The sequence below is a fragment of the Amphiura filiformis genome, chromosome 14 (assembly GCF_039555335.1).
Source record: "Amphiura filiformis chromosome 14, Afil_fr2py, whole genome shotgun sequence".
NCBI lineage: Eukaryota > Metazoa > Echinodermata > Ophiuroidea > Amphilepidida > Amphiuridae > Amphiura > Amphiura filiformis.
Genome location: NC_092641.1, coordinates 18381097 through 18392339, shown reverse-complemented (window position 1 = coordinate 18392339; position 11243 = coordinate 18381097).

The following is an 11243-nucleotide window of genomic DNA, read 5'->3' as shown; positions in this document are numbered from 1 at the left end:
AAAGCTCTTTTAAACTAATAATTAGTCGAGGGACATAACTAAGGCTACTCACAATAGCCGGGTAATCGATCTTGGTTGTGCGTGATTAAGCTTGTATACCCCATTGAGGTCAATGGTCATCGACTTTTATACTGCCTACAGTGAGTGCAGCTGTACTACACGCTGCACGCTGTAGTCCATAACAGGACCAACGCAATATAAAATGGTCAAATTTTGAGTTCAAAGCGCACGGCCAATTTTCAAAGCGCATTCTAGCGACTATCATATCTGTTCAACACGTATTTCCAAGTTTATGAGACCAAATCTGGTTTCTTGAGAACAAAATCATGACGGGAGATATTCATCATTTTCTAACCCGGTATCAGAAGATTTTCGTCTGATATCAAAATCGTGCATAGCAATTCACGTGTATCGATCCCGTGTATTCATTTTAGTGTCCCTTCTGCACCAAATAATTATTAGCCAGGCGGTGTCGGTGTGTGGTGTCGAGTTCACAACAGGTGTTGGTATTACTTTACCAAAACAACCCGAGCCGTGTGTTGGAAGTTTTTGTATGTATAGACAGTTTCCTAGCAATGTTGACTGTACCCACCAAGTTTCATGCCCATACGACAGATTTTAGTCATTTGACCCCTAAGTGACCTTGGATTACCCCCAAAATGACCTTCCAAACATTTGACTCTTAATGTTGACTGTACTCACCAAATTTCATGCTGTTATATCAGTTTTTAGTAATTTGACATCAAATGACCCCTGGGTGACCTCGGATGACACCGAAATGACCTTCCAATAATTTGACTCTAAATGTTGACTATACCCACCAAGTTTCGTGCCCATATAACAGTTTTAGTAATTTGACCTCAGATGCCCCTGGGTGACCTCGGATGACCCTGAAATGACCTTCCAAAATTTTTTACTCTTAAGTGTTGACTATACCCACCAAGTTTCGTGCCCATATGACAGTTTTTAGTCATTTGACCTCAGATGAACCCTGGGTGACCTTGGATGACCCCGAAGTCTATTCAGCTCTGTAAGAACATCAACTACAAATACAACTGACCAAGTTTAGGCAATACACCATGTTGTTAAAACCCCTGTAGACCCTATAAGGAACAAACCAAAAGATTGATGACGTCCTATAAACGTAACTAGTTTCATTTCTCAGCCGACCCCCTCCCTCCCTCCCAGAAACGTAATAATGAAATGTTGAAAATTTTGACATAATAATAATAATGACACATTCTTCAGACCGATGGTTTTGTACAAACGTAATCGAGAATGTATTTTTACCAACTCACCCCTAAACGAAACTAGTTTCGTTTATAGGACGTCATTGATCTTTTGGTTTGTTCCCTAATACTCGGCATCATCGCACATGTTGACTTCCAAACTTCATCACAACATAAACATCGAAAATGATCCATTCATACTGTTCCATTTATTGATACCTTCTGTTTGTATCAATTGCCAGTGAGCAAAATACACGTGCTCTGTTCACTATACACAGCAAGGTATAGGTAGCTATGTGGACGATATTACAACCTCTACCTTGCTGCATTTGATTTGTAGTTCTGACATCTGGCCTGCGCTGGTTTAACAACCAGGTCAAACCTTTGGAGCGGGGCTAGACAGGGATGACAGAATGCTGTGTCGTCATAAATAAAATAAAATTGATTACTTTTGGTAAACAAGGGTTGTATGAGAAGAAAAAATGTGGAAAGGTGAAAAGCAAAATGAAAAAAAAGAGAAGAAAAACAGAAGGGGAAAATGGGGAGAAACGGGAGGAAATTATGATTTCCTTTCTCCATGCTCAAAATTAAATGTTGAGATTAAAGTTTTCATTTTTCGTTGGAAAGGGTGTGCCCGAGTGATTGCGTATTAAAACAAACGTTAACAAACAAAAACAAAATTCCCTAAATTGTTATACCAAAATAAAAAAATTTAATCTTGTAAATTTTTGGCTCTATGTAAAGTTTGGAAGGATTTTTGTTTCTAAAAAAAGAAAAAAAAAATCTGGTGTCATAATGAGTCAAAAGATGTATGTTTTATACAGTAAATGAAGTAAAAATTATGATGCGCAGTGATTATGCCACGTTATTAAATTTCTAATCTTAATATTTCGTCTTTTTGCCAAAATTCAAAAAGTATGTGATAGCTGATTTATTGCTCAACCACACCAAGTATTTAGTTTTGTTTAGTTGAGGGAAATTATGATTTCCTTTCTCCATGCTCAAAATTAAATGTTGAGATTAAAGTTTTCATTTTTCGTTGGAAAGGGTGTGCCCGAGTGATTGCGTATTAAAACAAACGTTAACAAACAAAAAAAAAATTCCCTAAATTGTTATACCAAAATAAAAAATTTAATCTTGTAAATTTTTGGCTCTATGTAAAGTTTGGAAGGATTTTTGTTTCTCAAAAAAAGAAAAAAAATGTGGTGTCATGAGTCAAAAGATGTATGTTTTATACAGTAAATTATGATGCGCAGTGATTATGCCACGTTATTAAATTTCTAATCTTAATATTTCGTCTTTTTGTCAAAATTCAAAAAGTATGTGATAGCTGATTTATTGCTCAACCACACCAAGTATTTAGTTTTGTTTAGTTGTGGCGTTAAAATACCCAAACAATTAAGTTTCTGACGATACAGTTCTTTCAGGGACACCCTGTATATAGCATGTTTGTACTACAGTATCGATTTTATTGAAGGTCACTGGTAAACAAACACTTGATAGTCTGTGCCTCGGGCCAGACTGTATGTGGCTATCACGATGTTTGTTTGGATCGCCCGACACAAATTGGCTGTGTAGGAGACTAGGTCTGTGCAAACAAATTAACGACTTTATAGCGAACGCGAGTGTTTCCAAAAAGCAACACAAAAGCAAACAAAAAATACACCCATTGCCCGCTATTTACCGCACGAAATGAACGACTCTAATCATGTACCGCACGAAATGAACGACTCTAATCAGCTGCGGCAATTCCCCAATGGTGGATAGGCCTATACTATACACGTATTCTTATTCGTGCATTTGACGGACTTGGGTGTTTTTGCTTTTGTTAAATATCTCCTCTCCTGAACACATATTATTATAGAAAATCTATCTACTTCTTCATTCGATTACATACTATATACCCTGCAACTTTCAATCTACACAGTGGCTAGATAAACCCTTAAACGTGCGAACAAATATTGCAAAACAAAATTAAAGTATGGCTCTCCGCCTATGGCTCCGCCCATACAATAAAATTCGACTATGGCATAGTCTATCATAACTCCCGTTTCTGGACCTCTGTAACAGGTGTGTGAATCAGGCAAGAGTCCACAAAATGCTTCACGGATTGCCTGACGATAAGATGCACCCATGAGACTATAAATTAGAGGGTTGATCGCTGAATTGGTTGCTAATCCCACGCGCTGAACCATATTAAAGATTTCAAATTCGGCAGGTCCAAGCCAAGGTCCACCTGTTCTTGCTTCATGATTCTGGCTGGAATGTGGCACATGAAAAAGACAAACGCATTGATGGTTAACATGCGAGCTACTTGATTGCGCACTGTCATAACAGAATCACTTCGCAAGATGTGTGTGCGGAAATGCAGATGCCGCACAATTTTCCAATTTAGTATACAGCTCAAAATAAAACAAAAGTAAAATGGTAGGTCATTAAAGATAACTTCCATAAATGGGAACGAGTAGTAAGCGCCGCATGTATTGATTAACGTCGGCAACCTTTGGTAGGCGTGATCAGGCCAGATGATGCAAAGTTGAATGGTTTTACCAATGATTGGGGTACTGTTACCTGATAATATAATACTGATCAAAATAATGAACAATATGACCATAATCGTCCGTTTCTTTGAATTAAACCATTCTAAGCGACGATGCTTTAAAGGATGACAAATACCAAAGTATCTTTCAATTGTCACTACTGTGATGAACCCAGTAGATGCTTGATATCCGGCGATTATAATGAAAACAGGTATCCAACAATGCCTGAAAGGTACCTCAAAACTTACTGGTGATGAAACGTAGGGCCAGATCAGGAAAGGATAAAAACCTAAAATAACAGTGATGTCGCATAATGCTAAACTTACTAAGTAGTAGTTTGTACCGGTGTGAAGGCGTGTACGTAGTGCGTGCAACAGAAAACACAATAGCGAAATTCGCTAGAAAGCCGAGGGATAGCAGTACAGGTAGGATAATGGCTGAGATGATCGTCTCAAACGAGTTGTATAAAGAGTAATTTGCATCCGCTTCCATTGAATAATTCAAAACTGGTAAACCATAACCATATGAACATAGCACTTTACACAAAAAGATAAGAGGAAAACAACAACAAAAAATCTTATGAGGTGAACAAATGAGTCTTTAGATGGCTCTTAAAATTGCTGACAGTAGGACACGACCGTATGGATGATGGCAAGTTGTTCCAAAGTTTGGGACCAGCAATGCTGAAAGCCCCACCACCAACCACCCGATGATTCCAAGGGATGACAAGACGAGTAGTGTCTGTAGCAGAGCGTAGGCCTGGTCTAGCTATGGTAATGCAGTCTGTGAGGTATAAAGGAGCCTGATCATTAAGTGACTTGAAAATGTACAAAAGTGTCTTGAACATGTTGAAGGCGATTCTATCTTTAACTGGGAGCCAATGAAGACTAGCGAGAAGAGGAGTTGTAGAATGACGACGAGCAACTTGAAAGATTATGCGAGCAGCCCTTGTTCTGCAATCTCTCAAGGCGGGTGATGTTGCTAGAGTTGCATCCAATTAAGAGCGAGTTGGCATAGTCTCACAGTAATCTGGACAGAACAAGGGCTGGCATGGCATGGCTGGTTGTGTCTCTGTTGATGAATCTTCTTCCAAATAGACCAGGTTAAAACTGAGCTAAGTACCACTTGGAGAACGAGAAATTCTCACATGGTTTATCTGGACCAGTTTTGCATGGGGAACAAGAATTTCTTGGGTAAAAAGCCCGTAACCTGAGAACTTTTCCGTGAGGGCGCTTTTTTCAAAATGGCCGCCAAAATCCATATATATGGTTAAATTAGTCACATAGGGGCATATTTAACCAGGTTTTGGATTTTTATTGATAGCAACATTGTACTACTAAGTCGGGTTATTAATATGAACGTAACAGGAGGTCACAGCTGAGGGCGCCTTTTTCAAAATGGCCGCCAAACTCAATGAAAAACATATATGGCTAAATTAGTTTCTTTATGGGTATATTTAACCAGATTTTGAATGTTTATTGATAGCAATAATGTACTACCAAGTCAGATTATTAATATGAAGGTAACAGGAGGTCACAGCTGAGGGCCCTTTTTTCAAAATGGCCGCCAAACTCAATGAAAAACATATATATGGTTAAATAAGTCACTTTAGGCGCATATTTAACCAGAATTTGGATATTTATTGTTAGCAATAACCCAGCAAACACAAAAACGTTTTTAAAACGTTTTAAATAAGTTTTATTTTGGGTTTTGGTTTAGGCAAAAACGTTTTAATAACATTAAAATGTCGGGTTATATAAAGGTCATGAAATCGTTTAAAAACGTTTTGTATGAAAACACACTACAACAATATTTTTAAAATGTTTTCGAAATGTCATTGTAAACTATTTTTGCTAACATTTTTGGCCAAATATTTTGTTAACATTTAAATAACATTATGTTAAAAATATTTTCACCCAGCAAACACAGAAATGTTCTTATAATGTTTTTTACAAAACGTTTTAATAACATTTAAATGTCGGGTTATATAAAGGTCGTGAAAACATTTTAAAACGTTATTGTAAATATTTTGGGCAAACATTTTTGGCAAAATATTTTTTCAACCCCAAAATAACATTCTGTTTAGAATGATTTGTACCAAGTTTTCAAAAAAAAATTTGGAATGTTATTAAAACGTTTTAATACCCTTTATATAACCCGACATTTAAATGTTTTCTGTAAAACATTTGTGTTTGCTGTGCAGTAAATTACCAACAAATGTTTTTAAATGTTATGAAAACGTTTTATACCATTAATGTACCCTTTATATAACCCGACATTTAAACGTTTTCTGACAACCTTTTATAACCTTTTGCGACTGATGTCGAAAACGTTTTCTGTTTGCTGGGAATATACTACTAGGTCAGGTTATTAATATAAAGGTAACATGAGGTCACAGCTGAGGGCCCTTTTTTCAAAATGGCCGCCAAAATCAATAAAAAGCATATGATTGTTAAATTAGTGACTTAAGTGGTATACTTCATCAGATTTTGGATGTTGTTATTGATAGCGGTAAAGCATTACTAGGTCAGATTATTAATACGAAGGTAATATGATGTCACAGGCGAGGTTGCTTTTTTCAAAATGGCCGACAAAATTGAAGGAAAGTATGATATCAACTTGCACCAGAAAATGTTACTTAAGTTGAAAAAAAGTAATAGTTGTCTTTAACTTTTTGAACTTATAATGAAGTACTTCATGGCGGCAAAGGTAGGTTCACCATTTTGTATGGAATTCAGTGGATCAGTGTGAGATCCTCACTCAAAAGAACTCATACAAAAACTAGAGTTTGTACAAAATAGAGTGGCTCGTTTTGTCAAGATTACGAGAGGAAGAGCAGTGTTACAAAAAATAAATCAGATCTGGAATGGGAACCACTAGATGTGTGCAGAGAGACATCGAAAATCACAATTTTCTAACAAGCCCTGCTGGGTCCCGGGGCTGCACTCTTAAAACAAACTAATCAAAAATGATTAGAAACTAATCAAATTTGATTAGACTGCCGTATCGATAGGTGACTTACTAGAATCTAATCAAAATGATACGGAGAGTCTAATCAAATATTTGATGAGGGGAACTAATCATTTTTTTTACAAGTTATCTAATCAAAATGATTAGATAACTATTCAAATTTGATTTGATCCTTATCAAAATAATACGTAATATATCAAAAATGAATAGTTTACTAGTTGCAGTTGATTAGAATCCATTCAATTTATTTGAATCTATTTGACTAGAATCTGGTTAAAATTCTAGTCATGTTAATTTGGGGAAATGCGTCATCTCTATGTCCGCTTCACGCTAAGAGAGGAACACTATACGACTCAACACTGTGGTGTTAAATAGCCATCGAGTGTATTTGATAGCATGGTGACACCTATTACAGAAATTATCTATAAAATTACGGTCTTAAAAGAGGATGGCAGAAAATTATAATGTATTTGCTTGAAAATATAAAATCTATGGTGTTAAATAGCGTTTGCCCTGTGTTCTTCACCCGTGGTTTTGTTTCCTATTATTTCAACTGAGATTCTAACGTACTTTTAAAACATAATGAACACAAAAATACAGATGCTAGATTAATATATCAATAAAAGTGGATTTCTTACTAGTGCCTATGTCCCCACCGTACTGTACAAATGTGTAATGGCGGCCGACCAAGACCCCGGATACAGCAGCGTGCGTACTTTTGACCAATGAAATCCCTCATTATCGTTGACGTCATTTTGATGAGTGTGTCGATTCAAAGTTTTCTGCGATGTTGATACTAAATCGCATCAAACGATATGATTCGATTTAAAAATGATAAGGGATCTATTCAAATTGATGAGTTTCTATTAAAAAAAGAATGAATAGACTTTCTATTCAAAAAAATGAATAGGCTGTCATTAGAGTGTGGGTCGCCTCGCCTCGTCCCTATTCGAAAGGTTCGGCGCCCAGTCCTGCGCTCATCAAGGCATTCAAAGTACACACAAATTCAAACCAATAAAAACTGTTATATAAGTTATCTTTTATACAGAGGACATTGGCAGAGTGGAATGTTCCACCCGACAACATAACTTCCATAGAGGAGAAAGAAAAGTTCAAAACAGCGGTATAACAGAAGTTGTAGGTAGTAGGCTAACCAACCGTTTACAGCACCACTCCTGCTAATTTGGCCCCTTAAAGGGGGTGTTTAGCAGTATTGTACCAGAACAAGAACCAGAACGCCCTTGGGTGTGTGAGAACAATGGTACCACTTTCGAAAGTGGTGTGCTTACACATAACCTTTTATTCATCACTTATTGACAGTCAGTGCCAGGAAAAGCGTAAGGCTGTCGGGTAAGCAATAATGTGTGACTCGCATAAGAATAGATTCCTATTTAAATGTTTGTTTTCACTGATCACATAATCCCCTTTTAATTTCGAGCCACACAAATGAGGTATAACGAAGAAAATTGCGATTTCATTCCAGCGCCTACAATGCGTGTACTACGCTCGGAGATCGTAACATGTAATACTGCACGGAGCATCGCGCTCGACGTGTGTACACATAAGCTGACATCCACGGGAGATGTTAGCAAGCAGTCGATCGATGAACTCTGAATAAAACCGGGTTAAAAAGTTAAATTTTACTGTTATTAAAGCACTTCAGGCTTAGTCTTTTACGTGGTATTTTAGTACACCACTGGGCATTATAATTATGCAAAAAGTAGAAATCCGAGTAAAATTGAGGGCGTCGCTGTGAAGCAAATCACACATTACGGCTTTAATGGCGGAACTCCTTTTGTTCGATAGAAACAACGGCACCACTTCAAGCCTGCATGTCGGCAAATCAAATCGGCATCAAAGGAACAATGCATTATTTATAGGCCTACGTATTCATTCATTCATTCATTTTATTTTCATCATCATCCAATAATCATTGGAAAACAATGATGTGATGAGGTAGATGCATTTCAAAGCCAAAGGCCTGAAAGACAATGAATCACATTTACGTTGAATAATATATAAGATTAGATATTAATTACACAAGCAAACACGGAACCCATCGTGAATATCACTTATATACATTAACCAGGCAAATTAATGCAAAAATATTCAAAAAGCGTTTATAAGTAACAAGTAACTTGTACAATAGAGTAACAGAAACATTACAAGTATGCGATAATCAAGAGTTATTGATCACCTTTAATGATTCTAATAATACCAGTTTTGAATTTGGAGATGCAATTTGCTTCTTTGACTTCCTTTGGTAAGCTATTCCACAGCCTAGGGCCAAGTGACAAAACATTATTAAGTCGATGGACCTCGGCCCGATAATCATCTTTACCTCTTGTATATATCATAGTTAATTGGATAGACTTCATGTTGATGAAAATATTATCAAAAGATTTTGGTAATAGACACCTGTGGTATTTGTACATAAATAGACCCAATTCCTTATTATAAAGTTTTACAATTCTATCCAAAATATTTTTATTGGCATTGCCCCACAATATTATACCGTAAGTTAAGAATGGTAGGATAGGGGATAAGAACAACTGGTACATGTTGGATTTTGGTATTAGAAATGTTTGAGTTGGTTTAGTACACCAAATTTCTTACAACACGTCTTACTTTATACTATTTATATGCGACCTCCATGTGAGGTTATGATCTAGAGTAATACCAAGAAATTTTGCATCATACATTGTATACACGTGTCAACTTACATCCATCAAGATATATTTGATACTCATTGGTAATATCATTAGTCTGATGAGGCGTTCCAAAGAACATAAGATTTGTCTTAAAGACAGTTTGTTACATTTGAACCAGTTTACAACCTCTTTTAACTCTCCATATTACTATCAGAGTAGCATACTGTTGTGTCATCAACAAACAATATAAATGATAAAAGTGTTGATGTGTTACATATATCATTCATATAAAGAGGACCAATGATAGACCCTTGTGGCACTCCACAAAGTACAGTTTCATAGGATGATTGAGCACCATTTACGAATACATATTGTTTTCTGTTTGACAGGTAGTTTTCAAACCATTTATGAGATACACCATGAAGACCATAATGATATAGTTTGTGTAATAAAATTTCATGGTTGATGGTATCAAAAGCTTTCGATAAATCTATAAAAATACCAGCAGCGTACATATTATCATCAATAGCATTATTTACATCATTAATCAAATCCAATACCGCCATATATGTTGAATGATTATGGCGAAACGAATATCTTTGGCATCTAAAGAGTTACAACATTGCAACATCTTTCATGTATAATTCTTTCTAGAATCTATGAAAAACAAGGCAACACAGATACAGGCCTGTAGGCCTAATTACCAAATGATTCAGGAGATTCTTTAATTCTTATAAATTGGCACAACCTTTGCTATTTTTAAGGTATCTGGAACAATTCCATCTGAGTGTGACTTATTGAATATTAATTTCAACGGATACACAATCTCAGCTGCAACCACTTTTACTATAAAGTCAGATTTTACAAGGTCATGACCAGGACTTTTTCTGTTACCCAGTTTTTTTGATGATTTTCAAGATTTCATTTTCATCTGTTGGTTGGAAAAAACAAGTAGAGTTACAGCTATTGGTTAAAATCTTTACCTTGATGTTTGATTGTTCCAGCTAATGTTGGTCCGATGCTGGCATTAGTGGCATAAAACTCATTAAAATTGTTTACAATTTATTTGGGCTCAGTAGGCCTATATGTCTTATTCTTACGTACAAACTTCAGACATTGTACCTTTTTTGGTCATCTGAGTATTGAGTTCAGGATTTTCCAGGTAGGCCTATAATTCCTCGTGTATCTTTCTTTATCCAGTTGAGAACTGAAGTACGGTACTGAGTTGTCTCCTTAACAGGGATTAGATAGGCCTACATTTGTTTCAGTAGGTTTTTGCATAGATTTTTTTATACAACCTGTTCTTCTTGCGTATACATTTCAACAATGAGTAGGTTATCCAAGGTGCCTTTGGCATGTTTGGCGTCTTGTTTTTAGCGTGATTTTTTAAGCACTTTTACATTAGCATTCAGTTTCAGTTTCACACACATTATCCCAGTCCACCTGGCGCAGTTTGTCTTTAAGTATATCTATATTTATATTATGTTTACTCATGTCCCTGATTTCTATATCAGGACTGGAATTTCGGCTGTTTTAACATTAAAAGTGCCAAGCATGATGCAGTCATGGTCCATGGCAAAGGCGATTCGACCTTTGTGGCATTAAACCCAGTTAACAGGAAATTAATCCAGTAAATCGATTCAGTAAAGCAAATAAGCTCATGCATTCGATCACTAAACGGCAACAAGCTTCGGTCGATTACCCCAGCTGCAGCGTGTGTAAACTCTAATTTGCATAGAGGCTGTACGTGAAATTATTGATTGGCTCCAAAAAAGGATTTGAACCGGTGCACGTAATCATGGCGCAGTGCAGTCCATTCAATCAAATGTTTTCATCAACCTATTTGATCGCAG